We start from the raw sequence: 22772 nt of genomic DNA on the forward strand, positions 1-22772 counted from the left end.
TAATAACATAAACATGTTTATTGTGAGATTATAAGACTTTTATAAGCACTTATACGAAACTTGTTAACTATTTATTGATTGCTTATTAACATTAAAAATAGTTTCATGGGTTTCTTATAGTTGTTAATAAAAGCATTACAAAACCATTTATTGAGTCTTACTAACTTACCTATTATGTCATTGTTAAATCTTTACTAAGCATTATGCTTATAAAGGTTAATAAATCCTTTATTAAAATTCTAATTATGCATTTTGCAGGTACAGAATCTAAAGCAGGAACAATGCTTATTAAGGTTAATAAGTCTGCACATGTTGAGTGAGTTTGATCTGTTTTGTGCCTCATATAGGCTGCGTCTCAATTCAGGGGACGCGTCCTTCGAAGGCTGCATTTGAAGACCGCTTGCGTCACAGCAGCGCGTCTAGGCTGTCCTATTTCGAAGGCTCCTTCAAATGTGGCCGAGAAATGCAGCCTTCTTTTCCCAGAATTGAAGGGTCCACCGGCTGGATCCTTCCATGGACATATTAAAGAAAGGACAGCAGAGTAAAACATGGCCACTCATTCATTCCTATGAAAGCTGCTCAATGGCGCAGGGGAACATCAAGCAGAGATTTGCTTCCGCATCGTGGGCGCCTAGTGCATGACGTGCCGGATGCAGAAATATACTCGTTAACTAGCATTGTTAGCATTGTAGCAACATAAGCGAGAGGTCTGAGCGAGCAGTCGCATTGTTTACCGACCATGGACGTATAAGTTAATAACCCCCCGATGATTCTCTATATGTGATCTTTAAATTACACTCCTCCTGCAATCTGGACAACAATTATTATTTAACAATTATTATGCCGGGCCGAAACAACATTTGTTTCACTACGACTCCTTTCAGCTGCCCACCCCTCCTTCTGCAAAAAATAAATAAATAAAATAAAACGCTTGCGGGTAGCGTTTTGAAAAGAGAAAACGTACATTTTATTAGTGCATGGTATAAAGATAATTATGAGCCTTTGATTGATATCCAGATTTTTTTTTTGCGGAGACACATTCCTGTTCCCCACTTGTATTGGAGTGAACGGAGATATCTACTTCTGGGACCCCATGAATCGAGGTACCCGTCCACAGCCCGCTTAAACAGCTGCAATACCAGGCTTGGCAGCGGAGCACTGGTGGATTGCGGAAGCATGCACTGCTCCTAGGGGCCTGGATCCTTCACGGTCCAACATATCCCAAGATTCATTGCGGGTTGGATTTTTCAGAAATGGCGTCGGAGAGAGCGGAAGCGGCAGTTGCAGCAAATTACATATTTAATGACAAAACTATGTAAAAAATAAATAAATCCACTGCAAATGTTGCCATGGGACATTTAAGAATGTAATGCCATAGTAACGGTAGCTGGTTATAGCTAGATAGCTGTTTTCTAAAGAACTTTTTTGGCTTACATTACTTTCTTTCAGAGGCTTTGGCGTGCTACATTTGAGCTAATGTTTAGCCTATGCTATCATGTGAAACTAGGTACAAACGTATCTAATTCTAACAGTAGTGTCATGAATCCATGTCTAAACGGCTTAATGCTTATTGTATCCTGTCTGCTAACTGTATTGTGGTCAATGTTCTTAGTGTTTCTTTATACAGTAACAAGAAAGACCAGCCAGAAGAATTCTCAACCATCCCCTGAGGCCATGGCGAAGCCGGACTCGGATTTGTCTAGTCCGTTTTTTTAAATGTTGAAAAATATTTTTCATTAAAGTTTTGAAGTTTTTATATTTTTCAAAAGAGCCATTAAAGTGTGTTTTTGTGCTTCACCGCCATAACATTGTATTTACAGTATGTCTTTTTTATTCCTCATTTCATCAACCTTGATAACATATAGTACTCATTAACTGTTAATAAGTGTATATTAAAGGACGTATTAACCATAGTAAGCATGGTTCCCGCTTTAGATCCCATACCTGCAAAATGCTTAGTTAGCAGTTTAATAAAGGATTTATTAACCTTAATAAGCATAAAAAATGCTAAGTAAAGGTGTAACATCGACATAATAGGTAAGTTAGTAAGACTCAATACATGCTTTTGTAATGCTTAACAAATATAAGAAACTCATAAGTCTATTATTAATGTTATCAAGCAATCAAATAGTTAACAAGTTACTTATAAGTGCTTATAAAAGTCTTATAATCTCACAATAAACATGTTTATTATGTTATTATTAACACTTATAGATAGTCTTAACACCAATTAATATTAATAAGCAAGTAAGGGTCTTATTACCTATTAACAAAGGCTTATTACAAGGACCTTAATATAAAGCGTTACCGTTAAAAGTTAAAACAAAGACCAGGCTTTGGACACTTTGCTTCAGAATGCATTGGCTTAACAAGATGTTTTTTTATAAAACATCTTATGGAGAAGGATAGTAGACAATCTTGCTTTTTGAGGGGTGGTTTACTTACACTGCCACTTTTCTCTTCTGTTACAACATAAAACATAACATAACTCTAAGGCCTCACTAGAAACTCTTTGTGATACATCTCTGATATACATTGTTTCATGTTGTATGGCCCATATTGTATCATTTATTACATGATGTGCGTGCAGTAAAATGTATTATCAGTAGGGATGGGGATCGAAACCCGGTTCTATCAAGGACCCGGTTCCACTTTTTTCAAAACCCGATTAACGTTTAGGCTTATCGATACCACTATCGAGTCCCGTCATTCATTTATTATTTTCTTTGTCCCGTAGGTCCTGTAACGTAATATTGTGTTCTTTGAGTCAAGTCACTGCATTTAAATCAAATCAATCAAATCACTGCAGCATGTCCACCAATTTTTCTGAATGGAATTGTAAGCAAACAGGTATAACAAGTAAAACAAGTGAAGTCTGGCCGTTAACTTTGCTCGCGAGGATGGCTGAACGGGCGTATAGGGGGGAACACAACCTCAATGGCCAAGCACATTAGCATTGTCCATCAAATAAAGGCCAAATGCAGTACCTTCGACTGTCTCCGAGTTGAAAAGACTCCTCCTGTCTCCTCCTTCTCCTGTCGCACCACAGACGGGCCCGTCTTAATCATCCACTCAAAGTACGAGTGGTAATCGCACACACAGACATTGTCGCTAGTCCCGTCAGATAAAAATAGTAATCCAATTGTGAAATCGGTGTTGTAATCGGCAGCATACAAGCTAGTTATCTTAAAAAGTAAATAAAGTTTCAGATGTGCTGCATGATGATGTGTTGAGGTTGGCTCAGTAAAACAACTGTTAGGTTATCATGATGCATTCAAATGTAACACAACATAGAGAAACTATAAATTGAGGGGGTTTTTTTTGAGTTTGTGAGAAACATGAGTAATACTGTATCACTCATGTTTCTGTATTACTAATACAGTTGTATAGTGCTCTAATCATTTAAGTATATATAATTAAAACTACTGATGTCAATATTTATTAAGAATTACATATTTAATTTAAAATACAATTATTTAGTTCCTAAATATTTTCCTCATCACTAAAAACGCGTCGTATTTCCACCAATTAATAGAAAAGTATCGATGGTGGTATCGATAAAGACTCGGATCGTTAAGGAGTATCGAAAATGGTATGGGTATCAATAAATATTAATGATCCCCATCCTTAATTATCAGTCTATTGTATTTTCGAATCGAGTTTAATCTCAACCAATGTTTAGACAGTCTGTAGCACATGGATTTGGTAGAAGAAAGAAGAGCTAGTGAGAGATGGGTGAGAAAGAGAGACGGGTGTGAGGGAGAGGTTCAGAGAGTAAAGCCCAACCAAAGATTGGGGGAGGGGGAGGATGCATGAGGGAGATAGGCGAGGATCACAGGGGAATTTAAATCTTTCTAAGTGCTGTAGGTCCTGACAAGTTTTGTGAGTTTGTGTGCGCCCGCCCATGCTTATAATAAACAGTGTCATTTGAAGACGTCGGACCAGGAGGTCACCAATACACTGATACAACAATTCACCCAAAAGAGGTACTTTTCCTTATCTCCTAAAACAGATCCCTTTGCTTCCGTTATACTCACTCCTGTCTCCCTCTCTCTTGTCACCCGTTAATTGGAGGCCTGCATTCCTTCCTCTTCTCTTTTTCTCTTCTGCCAAGTCCTCCCCATGGGAAAGACCGCTGAGGCATTTTCATTTGATTAGAGTGGCAAAAACCAAACTATTTTCAGACCTCCGTTCTGTAAACAGTCCCAACCGTCCTCAACAGCTTTGTCCCGTGCCGTGTAATAATGGGCACCAAGTCTAATATGAGAAACAAGATGTTCTGGATAATTAGTTCCTGTTGTGGTGTTCCTGGAAGGCATAGCGCAGGACCTTCTCACTTTCAGGGCGGAGGTGGTGGTGATGGAGGTGGGGGTGTTCGTCAGAGGCAGAAGTGTTATTAATGATGATAAGCAATGCTGAAGAATGTAAGAAGTGGTGGATGCTAGCACCCATAGCATAAGCCTGCAGTGAAAAGACACAAGTGGAGTCATGTCACAGCAGGGTTTACACAGGTGTTACATATAAGCATCCTCTGTTCATTGATATGGACAGAAGTATTAAAGTAACGATTCCATAACTAATCGAGGCATAACTAAAATCCTCTCCCAGCCTATGTTGGGCCATGAATTTTAAGCTAATAAGTATGCATTCATGGAAGAATCGTGATAGTTGACTGTGATTCTGAATTGATTCAGAACTTCCCTGAAGTAAAATCTTTGGGGGAATTTTACCTTCTTTACTTAGGTTTGCATTTTGTGTTACATTATTGCAATCAACAATTATTTAATCTTACAGACACTTTTACTCTGCTTGCATGATATAATAAGCCACATCACCTTCCCAGCACACAACGGACAGCAATAGATTAGTGCCCCTATGCATCGGGAATAGTTTTGAATTGAGAATATATTTTGGTTCAAATCGTGACCCTGATTGACACCTTTGTTTTAAAGTCAACCAATCATCCCTCCAAGTTTCACGCATCAAGTATGAAGTGTTTCCTCTACATCATATATGCACTTCAATCAGTTCAATCAGTGAAGTATAGGACATAAAATTCCTCCTCGTTCAAAGAGTACTACAAAGTCCTAGTGGAGTTCCAAGGCTCTGGGTCTCATTGCACAGTGACTATCTTAAAGTGGCACTTGAGCGAACCAACTTCTTGAGGGACTTTCATCAACATTATACTCGTGATAATGTTGTCATGAATATGTATTCAGAAACTGCTGATGATGAAACAAAAAATAACTCTCTTTGATCATTCATTCTTCTGTTTTCTCACCCTTTCTTTATGTACAAGGGGTGGAACACTGGCGCCCTCTATAGGCAAACCGTGTCATGACACCAATGGAATAGGAAGAGGAGAGATTAGAAAGAAAAGGAGAGGAGAAAGCTTAGCAGAGCAGAGGATAGGAGACCAGAGTGGACGGGAGAAAAGTCGAGGGAAGACAGCGGAGGAGAGCAAAGGAGACCAGAGTGGAGGAAGAGAGCAGAGCAGAGACCAGAGTGGAGAGGAGAGAGCGGAGACCAGAGTGGAGAGAGCAGAGCAGAGACCAGAGTGGAGAGAGCAGAGCAGAGACCAGAGTGGAGAGGAGAGAGCGGAGACCAGAGTGTAGAGAGCAGAGTGGAGAGAGCAGAGCAGAGACCAGAGGGAAGTCAGAGAGCAAAGTGGAGAGAAGAGAGCAGAGACCAGAGGGGAGAGCAGAGACCAGGGTAGAGAGGAGAGACCAGGAGACCAGGCTGGAGAGAGGAGAGAGCAGAGTCAGAGTGGAGAGAGCAGAGCAGAGACCAGAGGGAAGAGCAGAGAGCAGAGATCAGAGGGGAGAGCAGAGACCAGGGTAGAGGGGAGAGACCAGGAGACCAGGCTGGAGAGAGGAGAGAGCAGCGACCAGGACAGAGAGGAGAGACCAGGAGACCAGGTTGGAGAGAGGAGAGAGCAGAGCCCAGAGTGGGGAGGAGAGAGCAAAGTGGAGAGGAGAGAGCGGAGACCAGGGTGGAGAGAGGAGAGAGCGGAGACCAGAGTGGAGAGAGGAGAGAGCGGAGACCAGAGTGGAGAGAGGAGAGAGCGGAGACCAGAGAGGAGAGGAGAGACCAGGAGACCAGGCTGGAGAGAGGAGAGAGCAGAGACCAGGACAGAGAGGAGAGACCAGGAGACCAGGCTGGAGAGAGGAGAGAGCAGAGCCCAGAGTGGAGAGGAGAGAGCGGAGACCAGAATGGAGAGAGCAGAGCAGAGACCAGAGGGGAGAGGAGAGACCAGGGTAGAGTGGAGAGACCAGGGTGGAGAGGAGAGACCAGCGTGGAGGGGGGGCGATAGGGGGAGGTTGAGGGGGGGAGTAGGAGTAGGGGGAAGGCAGATAAGTTGAGGCGTTCCAGACGCCACTCTGCCGATGCGAGAGGTTTCTGTTAAGGTTTGGAACCACTAGAGAAATCAATTAAACTTGAGTATCTCATACTAAATGCTTAGCGGCGCTGGTTTTGAATGTCGCGTTTGAACCAATTACCGAAAGACTCCAAAATGCCTTCCAAATGTCTTGGCGTTGCATAAGAAGACTGTCCTTCTTATGACGATAATATTCCTGTTCCACCCATGCCTGTGTTTCATAGCCGTTGTATCCGGAAGCCATTATCAAATTGAAAGTCTTTTAAACACAGAGTTGACCCAAAGGTTGACTATAGGCTACCTATAGTCACACTGGTACCTGGCAAGTACAACGGGTCGAACATATGTACACAGGAAGTGGCTTGATTCAACACACTACACACACACACGGTCTGGAAAGCGTCGGACAGAGAGTGAAAGTACAATGACGAGCCCTATCTATTCTTGACCCCATTCCTGGATGTGTTTCACTTCCATCGTTACAGAGACCTGCTCAGCTCAGCCCACTCCACAGTGGATCAGTTGCCTGTATGGTACATGGTCTATCCTCCAATAGAAGGCTGAGTGTGGACCCTGGAGGTTTAACAGGGAGCCAGCCTACCTTTTGGAAGCCCTATCGGATGTGGGGGTAGAAAGCGGAAAATTACAGGCAATGATCACACAAGCGGTCACTGGAGAGGGCTTAGCCAGGTGCGACTGTAATCCCTATCAGAGGCAATCAGGATATAACGGAGATATCAGAGTCATAGGATAACTCAGGATATTACACAATATAACAATACATACACATACAATACTATAACAGAATAAAACAGGATATACTGGGATATGACAGAATATAAGAGAGAGAGAGAGGGGGAGAAAGGGAGAAGGAGGGAGAGAGAGAGAGAGAGAGAGAGACAGAGACAGAGACCGAGAGACGGACTGACAGAGAGAGAGACAGAGGGTGGGAGAGACAGAGAAAAGAAGAGTGGGGGGAGAGAGAGAGAGAGAGGAAAAGAGTCAGCTGGATCTCGTCTGTGAGGGCTGAAGTGAGAGAGGGATAGGCGAGGGAGAGATGGGCGTCCGGACAGAGGAGAGGAGGAAGGGAGGGCAGCAGGGAGAAGAGGAAATGGATTCCTGCTTCATTAGGAGCTGCTGATGTTTTTCAGACTGTGACTCATCACACGGCAGATACACACACTTTAACAACCGCTCCCTCTCCTCTCAGATGCACACGCTGTTTACACATTTTCATAAAGGGCCCACAAACAGTATATATAAATGACTTACAAGGTAGTAAACGTACAGTATTTTTGGTCAGATAACGGAAATGTCAGAAAAAGGGAAGGTGAATTCCTTGTTCGTTCTGAAGTATTTATATCGTTCCCCAAATAATTAACGGCTTTGATATTACTCCAAAGACCTGACCTCAAATGATAAAAAAGAGGATTTACGAGTTTTGTTATCAAGCTGAAATGTGTTTTTCTGCATTATGGCTCCAAGTTTCTCTCCTGCGGTTTAGCAGCTGTTGGTTATGCTCAAATAAACGTTTGACACGCAATTAAAAAACATTGTCCGAGACGTTTAAAGTAACCCAACACTTAATACCTCTTTTATTGGATTGATTCCTATTGGACTATTGGACTACGCTAAAACTCTGTAACGATTTGATACGGTGAGTGTACAAATTGTTTCATAGTCTATTAAAAATCTAATTTGGTTTGACCATTGTCAAAATATTGTAAAAATACAAAATACAAAAAAAAGATGCTAAATTGTACTATGAAAGAAGAGGATGCTTCCATTATCCAGCGAAGAATCCTCTCAGATGTAATAAATGTCATGAAATGTTTTTTTTCAATATGGGCACACATGCCATTACAATAAACGTTATGACTGTACTTTATGGGCAATTCAGAATATTACCAGTGATGTTAACAAGCCATTATAAAATATATTAATGGACTGGCTTGTGCCTTTTCATTTTCTGTGTGTTTGTCCCTAACTGACCCTTAGATCTTCATTTTCAACCTGTAAGGAAAATAAAGAAGGGGGGGCGGGGGGGGAAGAAATAAAGAAAGAAAGATAAAGAGACAGAAGGAGAGAGAGAGGCACCTGGGAGACATTTGGCCCCATGTCAAACATCTGCTTCTTACTGTTCCCCAAACAGATACACAAACACATACGTCCATATAAACGCACGCGTTGGCACCAGCATATACACTTTTGGAAAATGCATTCTAAACCTCCAATCGAACATTTTTGGTCGAGGAATGATGGACAGACGGAGGGATACGGACAGACAGAGAGCGGGGTGAGGCGGGTCAGAGGGAGATCAGGGGCTTGTTGATGGAGCTGGTCTTGGCAGCAGGGGTATGAGGTCATCATCCCAGTGTTTTTTCATAGACAGGAAGCATTTTTATAAGTCCACCAGTGGCCGGCTGAACAGACTGTTGTGTAAGTACAAGTTCACAAGTTCAGCGCCCATCCAGCAACCAACTCTTACAATGGCTCAATCTCACTATTAACATTAATCCTATTTCTATTTTCATTATACTATATAATAGATTTAAGATGCATTCCATTCAGAGCGAGGCCTACATTTATATTATTATTATGAATATTATTCTCCATCCAGATGATTATTAGTCTTTTGAATAATAAGCCCACAGGGTTTTTGTTGGCCATTTAGTGCTTAGTGTCAGCAGTACTGTCACAGTTGGTGAGATCAATAACATTAAACGGTGACAAGGCTCTTATGAGAGAGACTAGCGTGTCCGATATCATGCCGGTCGTCTGCTCGGGAACTAATATGAGACAGGACGTGCTTCCCCGCTGGAATCTGGAGTTCTGGAATGGCAATTTGGCAGGGTTCTGATTCAGAGCTGTGTTGCTTTTCCGAAGTGCCTTGCCATCACATGAATTCCTACTCGGATAACGTGATAATCTGGGTTAATACCTTTAGGTTTTTACAACCCTGGGAAGGATTCATTTATTTGTGTGCCTTTGAATGAATATAAACACCAGCCCTCACTCTCTGTTTTGATCTCTCCTTCGCTCCTTTGCCCTCTCGGTAACTCAGCATATCGGTGGCCGTCAAAAACGACTCATCCACCTTTTTGTAGATTTCCTTCCTACTTTGATAATCCTCACCTTTCATGTAAAAAAAAAACCTCATCTTATTAATATTTCGGTCTCCATGTAACTCTATCGCCTTCGCACCATGATTATTATATTGTTTCTCTGACATGCAACTGAGCAAGTGGACATTGATAACATGGCAATATTTGCATGAAACTTGAAAGAGGAAATTGGCATTCATCAGATGACGATAAAAAAACAAAAGCGGAGCATCCAAACATCAAGTCCAACTCTCAGCTTCCACTGTTGCCATGAAATCCGGTAGCATTCTATTCCTTGGTCCTGTTATGAAACGGCAATGAACCCTGTTCTGTTAAGTTACACACAAAGCATTTAGCAGACCTAGACTGCCTTTATGTGTGAGGGCAGCAGATCAAGAGGGACATGGTTCCGACTACATAGTATAAAATAAAACACCACAAGATGACGATCCAACTTGTTTTCAAACTAACCAAACTATCCAAAGCACAATCTTTGTTTGTCATGTGCGTGTGTGCGTGCGTACGTACGTACATGCTTGTGTGTAATGACACTATGGATCAACACACGTTCATACGTGTTCTACTGGGGCTGCTGTACTTTTATTAATACCTGGTTGTCATTAAATCCCTTCCCCTCCGTGGTTTTCCAGATGTTCGTCGAGTGCTGCTTTTTCAACCATGATTTTGCCAACAAAAAATAAAAACGATGTAGAAAGAAGCTTGCTACCGAACAGGAGCTCGTTGCTGCCCTGGTTTCCTCTCAAAGTCCCTGTGATGGTTCGCAAAGACCATGCCTTTCTGGGCGATAAAATAAGGCACCACAATGCATCCTCATGTTTTTCATTGGCGATACTCCACCATATATATATATATATCATTTTTTAAGATTTATTTTTGCTTTTTTATGCTTTATTATAGAGCGAGATAGACAGGAAAGTATGGGAGAGAGAGGGGAGGACATAAAAGTAAAAATACCGTAACCTGGGCCAATGAACTTAAAAACGTGGTGGGGCAGTTCGAAACACAACTGTCTCCCCATGATGACTAAGAAACTAACAAATAACCAAACAGAATTACTAACGACATAATAACAAACATTTTAGTGCTCCCCTATCTCTAAAGTGGAGGCGGTCATTGTGATTTGAGGTTGCGATATAAAAGCCCAATACTGATCTTAAAACAAGAGAGAAAACATGAGCTACTAGAGCCACGGTAAGCATATCAAATTAAAATCTACAAACCTAAATTTCCAGTAGCAAACCTCGCATAGCAAAAGTTCAGGTTATTTCATGTATGGCCAAATGTGCGTTTTTATTGTTCAACTTGAGTGATCGAACATGCTAGTTTGCGAGTTTGAGTTTTGGTCAGGAAGATGGGATTGTTACGACGGTTAGGAGTTATTAGCAGTTTTGATGAGCACTTCGCAAGCAAGTATCACGCGTAAAGTTCTCATGCTACAAGATTTCGGAGGAATGTCATGTTATTACTGCCGAATTATCATACCCCTTATTTTACCTATTTCCCCAGTCTTTCTATTTTTTATTTGCATAGCTGCAAAATGTCAAACTCTATTCTCACACTCTGGGTGACTTGGAGGGGCCAGAGAAGGGCCGCTGTTTGGCGCCTCTGTCTACAGGAATCTGCTGCGACTGTTTGAAGAGAAACACAATCAGAATAATCGCCTCCAGGCAGCTCTCTATAATGCTCAGAAGGGATTCAATTTAAATGATGAATGGTTGTTCTGAAAAATAATTACATATCCCACGGCCATCTATGGTCAAACGCGAACCCCGACCAGAGAAAGCCCCACATCTTGCCCTTTGCTGCCCAGGGCATAGGGCAGAGGATGGGGACAGCAATTCATAATGAATCATGTCGAGTACACTCTGATCTGTACAAATACAACAGAAATTACTGAATTTATTGCATCCATCCATCCATCCATCCGTCTTTCCATGAATCCATTCATTCATCCATCCCCCGTCTATCCATCCATTTATTCGTCCATCATCCATCCATCAATCCGTTTCTCTGTCCATCCAGCCCTCCCTCCTTCCTCTAGTGCAGCTGTGTGCCGGTGACCTCGCTCCACTAACGAGCAGCCGCGTTTCAATTACTGTGGACCCTATCAATTCCCAGAGTCGTTAGAACTTAGAGGGAGGACGTTGCCCAGCAACAGGTCCTACAATAACACAGGGGCAGGGGTGTGTTTCTTGGTGTTGGAAGAGGAAGTAAACAGGAATATCATTGGTAGTCAACGGCAACAGCAGGACAATATATGTAAGAACCCAATGACATTCGCAATTCCAAAAGATTTATATTAAAGAGACATCAAAAAAAGGGACTAGGGGTCTGATTGGTTGAAGATTAGGAAATAGGAAAGTTAGAAAGAGGGGAGAGGAGAGAAGTGGAAAGAAACGAGAAGAAAGGAGATATTGACATCTGTTTCCTTGGGAACGCCGATGCGTCAAGGCGCTCTGTGAGAGGTCCCGCCTGCTGGACCCTCCTGGTTCTATACACGGTCCGGACCGGTTCCTCAACCCAAACAGCCTGTCACGGTTGGGATGATTAATGAAGCTGGAGCAAACCGATCTGAAGCTCTTGTTAGCCCAGCAGGAAAAACTAAGTGCTAGGAGACCAGCTGTCGCTGAGGAGTAGCGGTTTGGACGGACCACCTGAGGAATCTGCGGCTCTGTAAACTAATATTTCACTCTTGTGGCAGGGCATCCACTCTCAGGGTCTCTCTGCCCTCCCCCCCCCCCCCAGCTCGCCTTGATAAGGGACGACAGCACTGAGAGTTTCTGTCGGTGAACAGCACACACCTAATTAATATAGCAGATATTTAATATGAAGACAGCTCCCAGAGTTATGGTTCTTACACACACGGCACACACACAGACACAAGCGCGCACACACAGAGAGGCTTGTGGGCGCACATAGTACACGTTATACATGTGTATATTGACAATTCTTTCCAATGCGCCAACAGAGAAGAGACTGCAGGGCCATTCGCACAGCTCCAAATGAGTGCTTGATATTTCACCCCCACTGCCAAGGTAGAGCACAAAGACAGGAGAGGGAATGATGCTGGGATAACCGGTGACTGCATGGCATTAGTCGCATGCTTATCATGACTTTACATTTACTTTAAGGGGATTTTGCTGATGCGTTATTCCAAAGCGACTTACAACCATTCATTCACCAATTCACACAGCGACGGCGGAGTCAACCACGCAGGGCGACAGCAGACAGCTCGTCGGGAGCAGTCAGGGTGAGGGGTCTTGCACAGGGAACCGTCAACACTCTAGCTAGGAGGAGCCGGGGATCGAACTACCAACCTTCCGGTTACTAGCCATCCCGCTCTGAGCTACAGTCGCCCGACTTCAGATACATGTCATTCATAAGCAGAAAGCTCAAGCAGGTCTTGCTCAAGGTTTGCCGCTACAGGTAGTCTGTGGACATCGTGGTTGACACCACCCTAACCTCCACACCAGTTTCATCAACACAGGAGACTTCATTCACTCCATCAACAGAATGCGATCAGGACCCCTCCAGGAAGGGGCCTGATCGCCCCCTTCCTGAAGGGGAGACTCTTTTCAGAGGTAACATCACGGCGTCCGTCTTCCTTTAACCTACGTCCAATTAAACAAGAGGGGAACAGTGTGGGGGTGGAGCCAGCTGTAACAACACACACGCAGGGCCAGAGCGAGCGCATGACAAGGTAGAGACTTATCACACTCTCAAGGCCCTTGAGTTTCTCTTTTCAACATGTCACGTGAAAAAGAAACTCAACCGCCCGGCCCGGCGTAGACAGACACTAGCTCTTTCCCGGGCCGCTGACAGACTGAAGGCTGTGTTCTATGAAGGGGAAGAGTCATGGACTACAGAGCTACCCCGACCTCCTCAGAGGACGGCCATCCATTCGTCTCCGACGAAAAACTGACTCTCTATGTATTCTTCCGTTTCTAACTCAACCTGCTCTTCCTCTTTCCCCCCCACATCCATCCGTCTGTCCATCCCTCTCTTCCTTGTTCCTAATCTATATCCCTCACTCTCCCACTTGTCCCCTTAGTCTTCCTGATTGATCTGGAATGCAAGACAATGAGGTCACATACTGAACACACGCACAAGGTCAAAACAAACACACACATCACAAACACACATTTGACAGAGTGTGCACACACACTACGTCATTCAAATACACACACACACACACACACACACACAGGAAAACAGGGTGTGATCTTGTTTGGCAGATGGATTTAAACATGCAGTAAATATGTCTTTCAGTTCCACAGATAGTAAGAGGTATTTGCCACTGGAGACATGAGGAGATTCAGGAGCTCAGACGGGAGGATACACTCCTTCATGTTATCCAGACAGACAGAGACAGACACAGAGACAGAGACAGAGACAGAGAGAGAGAGAGAGAGAGAGAGAGAGAGGAAACTGCCTGTTGTACAAACATATTTTTCCCCACTCATAGAGACGCATGATGACGGTTACGTTTGCCAGTGATAACACAAGGTGAATTTGTGGTGAAGCAAAAACATAAACTATGTTTATTTTGAGCATCACAATGGATGATTAGTAAAGAACAAAGACATCGGTCCCCATTACTCCTGGTATTTACAGGGAATTATGAGGCAGAATATAGAATGCGTATTATCAGATTACATTCTTCAACAGAAAATTTGCCAATAGTAACTCAAAAGTTGTTGGCCTTTGATTGGCTCAAACATTGTATAAGAACCACGGTCTGTAGAGACCACCAAAAGACCATCTGGCTATCATAGTATACCCAAAGCAACAAAAGGGTCTTCGATTGGTTTATCGGTCTTGTGATTAGCTTAGCCCATATCGCACCGTTCCCATTGGCTTGGATCTTGTACGGGATACTGAAAAGCCCTTACATCCCAACATGGAGGTTTGAACTTTGCAGAATGGTTTGTTGTCATCTCAAATCAGAAGGGATTACTTTCCCTAAATGGTGGATTCGATTTTTCCAAAGTGAACGATATAATAAAATGGGCAGCATAACATGGCCATTATATACAGTGAAATAGTAATGACGAAGAAAAAGTCATCTACGTAGTATAATTAAAGCATGATGAATCCATGCATTTCTTTACGAAAGAGGATTAGGGCCACATGTGGTTAATATGAGTATTTTGAATCCTCTTCATCTACGGGACCACGCTAAAACTTCTTTGGTCAGCGTGTGGTTCCCATTCTGTCTGTCGCAAAGTGACTCTCCCCGAACCTGGTTCCCTACAGGTAGCCTCTAAGGAACTTTCCTACATTAGCCTGTGAGATTAAAATCAGAATTCAGACTTTAAACCCAAAACAAAAAAATGATTCACATGTGGCCCTAATCCTCTTCCGTATTCCTCAGATAATCAGTCACTCAAGAAATACGATTCGCCACGGGTGACATCCAGCACACCGATTGGCTCGTGTTCCATCTTTCTCTGATTGGATGGTGGAAGCACTGGCGTGCGCTCCCAGTGCCATTCCCTCTGCACTCGTTCAATCTCTCTACAAACTCTCCTCCTCTCCTCCTCCACCTCCTCCTGTCACTCGTCGCCGCAGACAGATGGTTTCCTCAAATGCTCCAGACTGGCTAAGGCTGGGGGCTTTTGGTCGTCACGGTGACCTTGTGCCTCGGTTCTAAACCCTCTCAGTGTTCCGCCAAGAGTGGGGAAGGGGGGCGAGCTGTGACGGCAAACTAATCACGATAACCCCTCCCCCCCCACACCCCCACCAACATAGCTTTCGTCTTTTCAGATCTCATCCCTCCTGGTGTGAGAGATCCTGGCAGTGGCCTTGCTCCGTGTCTTAGGACAGGGAACGCTGACCCCAGGTCAGGGTGGCCCAGTGAAGCTGTCTGTCTCTCTCTCTCTCTCTCTCTACGTCAGAAGACGAGAATACACCCCGAATTCACACGCATTCCTGGGTCCACAGCGTGCCACGGTAATACAGCTGGCTGGAAAGAAAAGTGTGTGGGAGCAATGTGTGTGTCTGTTCGTGTATACGAGTGTGTGTAAGCGTTGTACCTGCTTGTCTGTGCGTGTGTTCCTGTGTGAGAGTCTTTGTGTGTGTGTGTGGGGGGAGAAGGGTGATTTATATTGTGTTCCATGTGTTTCAGAGGAGGTTCAGGTTAATGCTTCTAAATCAAGTGAGCCTCCTCTGTGCTGTCGTGATCACTGGACTCAAAGACACACAAATACCAATATATATATATAACAATAAGCACACACAACTGCAGGCTTCAGTGCGTGTGGATGTCTGCGTGTGTGTGTGTATATAAATGTGTCTGTTGAGTGTTTGATGCCAGGGTGAATTCCCTTTTCATGAACACAAAGTTGCGAAGATTGACATACAATATACACAATTTACAGAAACGAACGAATGAAAATAGCAACAAATAAAAGACACATGCTAGCGGGAGAAAATAAACCTTAAGATGAGGAAAAAAAAATTGAGCCAACGTTTAAGAGAGACGATGAGTCTTAACACAAAGCTGAGCACAAACAAACAGAAGGAGTGTCGAAAGAAAAGACATGGAGCGAGAGAGAGAGAGAGAGAAACAGACAGACAGAGAGAGAGAGAGAGAGACACAGACAGAGACAGAGCGAGAGAGAGAGAGAGAGAGAGAGACAGAGACAGAGACAGAGAGACAGAGACAGAGAGAGAGAGAGAGAGAGACACAGACAGACAGAGAGAGACAGAGACAGAGACAGAGACAGAGCGAGAGAGAGAGAGAGAGAGAGAGAGAGAGAGAGAGAGAGAGAGACAGAGACAGAGAGAGAGAGAGAGAGAGAGAGACACTGAAACAGCAGTGTGGGTGAGGGGCTGTGTGTGTGTAGGTGGGAGGGGGGTGTGAGGGGCGTTAGGGGGGGCTCCACATAATGACTTCCAGGCCCCAGTTTTTTAGAGGGCTGCTGTAACTACCGTCCTGATTAGGAGCAGCTAAACCCAAAACCATGGAAAACCTCAAACCCACCCCACCGGCCACCCTTCCTCCACCTCCTACACCCACCAGCAGCAGCAGGAGCAGCACCACGCCAGAGCCAAGAGGCACTGACAGAAGAGGGCTGTCAGGGCCACTTGGACACCGAAGAGCCTGAGAGCACAGTTGACCTTAATGGATGGGGGGGGAGAGAGATAGTGATAGAGCAAGAGCAAAAGAGCGCGCGCGAGAGAGAGAGAGAGAGAGAGCGAGAGAGCGCGTGCGAGAGAGACTATGGCGGTTAATGATACCTGGTAAATGTCCGCTATGGAACCACGTGCTGCAGACACCAGCAAATAATTAGACCGGTTACCCTTAGTTTTTCATCTATGGACCTTTTCACCCGTACATCGATGACGTCTCGTATTCACACTCGTATGTAATGAAGGTGTGACCAGGAGGGTTGTGGATTATGATCATAATCAGCCAAAGGTCATGGGGTAGGATTGGTAAGGCGAGGTCAAACGTCGGCCCCGTAGTAGGGCAACAAGATGTAAACGTCGGTGGTTGTGCGGGGTGAGGGGAGGGGGGGAACAAAAGGGCAAAGAGGAGGAAGAGGAAGGCGAGAGCGAGGCAGAAGCCGTGTGGAATTGGTGTTGCCGAGACAGGGTTTTGATCTCTTAGGAAGAGGAAGTAAGCATATTTGAATCTATTTCATCTTTCTCACATGTGGCATGGTACTCATTTAAGATCCACGGTCTCCATTTCAACCTGGGGGCTCAGAACACGGCGCTGGAGTCACATGGCGGAGGTCTGCTGGACTGTAGGACGCGTCATGCCGGCTCACCCCGCCCGTGATCCGTTGTTTATGGAAGGCGATATGGAGTGCGGTGGTGATTATATTTGAGAAAGGCTGTAGATGTTTATTGCCTCATAAGGAGGATCTAAAGAGGGGAGGGTAACGAGTCACGTTCATCTGTTTGAAAGATAATATTTTCTGTCTTTTTCGCCCCTCAGCGTCTGCCAACATAAAGTACAGGGGTGAATTTACAAGAAAGCCAATTTGGTTACATGTTGAAACCAGATGCAGGCCCTTGAAACGGTTACAAAACAACTACTGCTTATGTGTTCAAATGATCCGGCCTCAGCCATTTTTGCTCCTTGTTCTTCTTCTCCTTCGTCATCCACCTCATGCCCTCGAGCACAGAGCCCACAACCTCAAGTGGCCCGTCTTCAAGAGCCAGAAAACACATTCACTCCTAGATCACCGGCAGGAGAAGGAAGAAGGACCAACCGACGATGACCAGTAGGAACCCACGTAAGTGGAATTCCCGCTCGTTCCCCCTGCCTGAGAATAGCAGGATTTGTGTTTTCATCCAAACACAAATCATCTCTAAGGATAAATACTGTTAACTTTGTATTTATACACACGTCGCGTTTTAAATCGAGTGCTTCTAGAGTTGAGAATGAGCAGAAGATTTAATTTGACTTGGATTACCATACATTTACATTATGGCTGCCAAGATCCGGTCTGAACAGAGCTTCAAATGCTGAACTGATTTATGCCATTGATTGCGGACTACATAAATTGCATAAGGGAGTGCAATAAGAAATCAGTCATTAGTTAAATTAAATGCTGAAGATACTCTTTGAATCAGGCTTAATGAGATTTTATGAAGAGTTATGGACCATTAATTCAACACAGAGTACAACTGGATAGTTTTTCGTCTCCTTTGGAAAGTCACGTTTGGGTCAGGATAATCTCATGGTAATAAGGTCTTTGACTTCAGGCGGAAAGCTTCTCTTTTCCAACCCCAATGCCCACAGCCCACCTCGTGCAAGATCCACAAAAGTTATTTTGGATCAAATAAAATCTACTGACTGACTCACCCCACATTGAATATGGGGTTCAAGTTCAGAGGTTCTAGAAAGAGCCATCAAATATCAGCCGGTATGCCTGAGGTGTTTACAGAACTGTTAGCAGCATCCACTAAAGGAGGAATCCAAGTTAGAGATTGTCATTGGCTAACATCAGAGTCACTGACATGAATCATAGAGGGTGGCTTGGTTAATCTCTGCCGTCTCCACACATGACCGTACACAAGCTAAACCGAATCTGACATCATTAGGCACTATAAAAAATACCAAGGGGCCCAAGTTACAGACCCAAGGACAACTGCAGATATTGTTTTTTTATTTATTTATTTACTGTTATTATGTTCATGCCTAAAATGTTACAGATGTCCTGCTCTTCCATTCAAGGTGATAATAAGTATATCATGTGCGTTAGTGTTATTGGTCCTTCTGATTCAGATCAGATGGATGAGTTACACTACAGCATTGGCCATTGGTCTATGGTCTATTATTAATACATTGTAAACTTCTGGTATTTGGCATTTATGGAATAACTATAACTCCGAAGGAGTTCTAACATAATCCCTTAATGACATTGATTATTTCTGGTTCTTGATCTGACAGAGTCCAAGCTATTGACATGTGACCCTTCTGAATGTGGAGAACCATCTAAATGTGACCCCACTATAAGAACGGAACAGAAATTTTTTTTTTGTCCAAATCATTTGTGTGCAATTGATAGCTGGGTCACTGTGTTTGTTACTCATTAGTTGTTCAGTGAAAAGGGTGAAAAGTTGACAACGTACTTAAGTGGAGTCAGTCCGTCGTTCTCCATGTCAGTCATACTTGAACTTGCTGCCATGTACAGTGGGGCAAAAAAGTATTTAGTCAGCCACCAATTGTGCAAGTTCTCCCACTTACAAAGATGAGAGAGGCCTGTAATTTTCATCATAGGTATACCTCAGCTATGAGAGACAAAATGAAAAAAAAAAATCTAGAAAATCACATTTTTATTTTGATTTTTAAAGAATTTATTTGCAAATGATGGTGGAAGATAAGTATTTGGTCAATAACAAAAGGTCATCTCAATACTTTGTTACATGCACTTTGTTGGCAATGACAGAGGTCAAACGTTTTCTGTAAGTCTTTACAAGGTTTTTACACACTGCTGCTGGTATTTTGGCCCATTCCTCCATGCAGATCTCCTCTAGAGCAGTGATGTTTTTGGGCCTTCGCTGGGCAACACGGACTTTCAACTCCCTCCAAAGATTTTCTATGGGGTTGAGATCTGGAGACTGGCTAGGCCACTCCAGGACCTTGAAATGCTTCTTACGAAGCCACTCCTTCGTTGCCCGGGCGGTGTGTTTGGGGTCATTGTCATGCTGAAAGACCCAGCCACGTTTCATCTTCAGTGCCCTTGCTGATGGAAGGAGGTTTTCACTCAAAATCTCACGATACATGGCCCCATTCATTCTTTCCGTCACACGGATCAGACGTCCTGGTCCCTTGGCAGAAAAACAGCCCCAAAGCATGATGTTTCCACCCCCATGCTTCACTGTAGGTATGGTGTTCTTTGGATGCAACTCAGCATTCTTTCTCCTCCAAAAACGACGAGTTGAGTTTTTACCAAAAAGTTCTATTTTGGTTTCATCTGACCATATGACATTCTCCCAATCCTGTTCTGGATCATCCAAATGCTCTCTAGCAAACTTCAAACGGGCCCGGACATGCACTGGCTTTAGCAGGGGGACACGTCTGGCACTGCAGGATTTGAGTCCCTGGCGGCGTAGTGTGTTAGTGATGGTAGCCTTTGTTACTTTGGTCCCAGCTCTCTGGAGGTCATTCACAAGGTCCCCCCGTGTGGTTCTGGGATTTTTGTTCACCGTTCTTGTGATCATTTTGACCCCACAGGATGAGATCTTGCGTGGAGCCCCAGATCGAGGGAGATTGTCAGTGGTCTTGTATGTATTCCATTTCCTAATAATTGCTTCCACAGTTGAGTTCTTCACACCAAGCTGCTTACCTATTGCAGATTCAGACTTCCCAGCCTGGTGCAGGTCTACAATTGTGTTTCTGGTGTCCTTTGACAGCTCTTTGGTCTTGGCCATAGTGGAGTTTGGAGTGTGACTGTTTGAGGTTGTGGACAGGTGTCTTTTATACTGATAAGGAGTTCAAACAGGTGCCATTAATACAGGTAACAAGTGGAGGACAGAGGAGCCTCTTAAAGAAGAAGTTACAGGTCTGTGACAGCCAGAAATGTTGCTGGTTTGTAGGTGACCAAATACTTATTTTCCACCATAATTTGCAAATAAATTCCTAAAAAATCAGACAATGTGATTTTCTGGATTTTTTTTTTCATTTTGTCTCTCATAGCTGAGGTTTACCTATGATGAAAATTACAGGCCTCTCTCGTCTTTTTAAGTGGGAGAACTTGCACAATTGGTGGCTGACTAAATACTTTTTTGCCCCACTGTATACCTCCATACTCCACCCACCTCACCTCTCTCCCTCCTCTTTCAGCCAGTCAATAGGGTATTGGCTATGTGGTGAGTCTCCCAGCTCAGCAGATCTGGGTTCTATGCCTCATGTCTGCAGCCTAACCTGTAGACATCAGTGTGCATGATAGCTAACCTCTGCCTGCTTCTGCCAGAAAAGAATGATCCTCAAGGGCTAAATAGTGAGCTTTATAATAAATTGACACGACATTTGACATAATTGCTCATTTATTTTCAAGAAGGTGCCAATTATTCTGTGGAACTAAACATTTATATTTATGTCTTTATATTTTCTGTCACAGAATAAGCCAGAAAAAACCTTAAGATCAAACATATAAGGGCAGAAATGCTACCAAACACACAAAGGCACGTACCAAACCCACACACACGCACACGAACAAACCGATAAACAGACACAGACAGTCCAAACACATACAAGGTCAAATGCACACAAACACACTGACTCATCGTTACAGCACAACCATGGCAGGTGGCACAGAAAGCTGTAGTCCTCAAGGCACATTCTCTCACACACACAGACACACAAACATTAAACAAACACACAAACACGCATACACACACCCACATATTTAACATTCCTCTCTTGCTGGCCACATCAATGGAAGACTTTGGGAGCCAGACTAATGTGGTGGCCAGCCGTCTGGACAGCAAGCCCTCCAGAACTCATTGTGGGCCATGCTGGATCGTTCGGGATCTCTCATTCTCCTCCACAATACATATTTTAGACCATCCATCCGGTTATTAATCATCCATCGCTCCAGATTCGTCAGCCAACCATCCATCTCACCTGCTCCTCTATCCATCCATCCACCATTCACACATGGATCCATCCAACATCCATGTACTGGGACATTGGCCCAGCCCATGGTGTATGGTGTCCGTCTGCTGTCAAACATCCATTTGTAGATCTACTGTAGACAACCACACAATGGTGAAGGTTTGATATGGAAAACCAATACTTGTTGTGGTAACCGCACGTCTCGATAGAGGGAGAGAGAGAGAGAGAGAGAGTGAGAGAGTATATTGACATACCACAAGTAGGTCCTGATTAAAACAAATAGGCCGTCATTAACAGAACTGCTGAAGGAGGGGTGGGGGGGTTTAAAGATTGTGGAACGTGACTATCAACCAAATCTTTGCATTGGTCAACCATCAAAATAGTTGTTTGGATTTAACGTGATTAAGGTTTTGTTTTTATTCCATCAAATACAGCAAGGAAAGAGAGAGAGAGAGACAATGGAAGGAGGGGAATGAAGCTGGAAACACATTGATGGAAATAGGTTAATGGAGACACATACACACTAGAAGTCTGCGTGGGTCTACTCGGACCCTAGCATCCAAGTCCCAACCCGGGAACCCTACCAGTCAGGGTTCACATTTTATCAGGGTCAATATGCTCAGGGTTGGGTCCCATTCTGTACCGCGATCTCCGGTTCATCATTATGGGTATTTGCAGAGTGTATACGAGAAGCCCTGTGGTGAGGGTGGTCAGCAGAGCAACCCATGGAAGTGCTGAGTAATGTGCATGAAGATCAGGCTGCCCATTAGGATCGGACTGCAAGGGCAGGAAATTTAACATTCACATTTAAGGGATTTTGCAGACGCTTTAATCCAGAGCGATTTACAACCATTCATTCACACATTCACACACCAACGGCGGAGTCAACCACGCAGGGCGACAGCCAGCTCGTCAGGAGCAGTTAGGGCGAGGTGCCTTGCTCAGGGACACCTCAGCACTCAGCTAGGATGAGCCGGGGATCAAACTAGCAACCTTCCAGTTACCAACCAACCCACTCTCCCTCCTGAGCTACTGTCGACCCCAGGAAATAATGTGGCAAAACCACAAGAGCGCGAAATACAGGGAAACGCTATGGATCAGCGCCATGGAGCTGAGTCACAGCAGGACCTGCTCCAGGGGGTCTCTGGGATATTTCAGACACAAACGGGTCGAATGTATCAATCAATGA

The 22772-nt window shown here is 44.0% G+C and overlaps 1 protein-coding gene across 1 annotated transcript in view; it reads right to left on the reverse strand.

Moving 5' to 3' along the window:
• The window catches only part of sugct (succinyl-CoA:glutarate-CoA transferase), a 61101-nt gene that overhangs the window by 18583 nt on the left and 19746 nt on the right, over positions 1-22772 (reverse strand). The gene's annotated exons all lie outside the window — the stretch shown is intronic.

The sequence above is a fragment of the Pollachius pollachius genome (assembly GCF_949987615.1).
Source record: "Pollachius pollachius genome assembly, chromosome: 17".
In the NCBI taxonomy this organism is placed as follows: domain Eukaryota; kingdom Metazoa; phylum Chordata; class Actinopteri; order Gadiformes; family Gadidae; genus Pollachius; species Pollachius pollachius.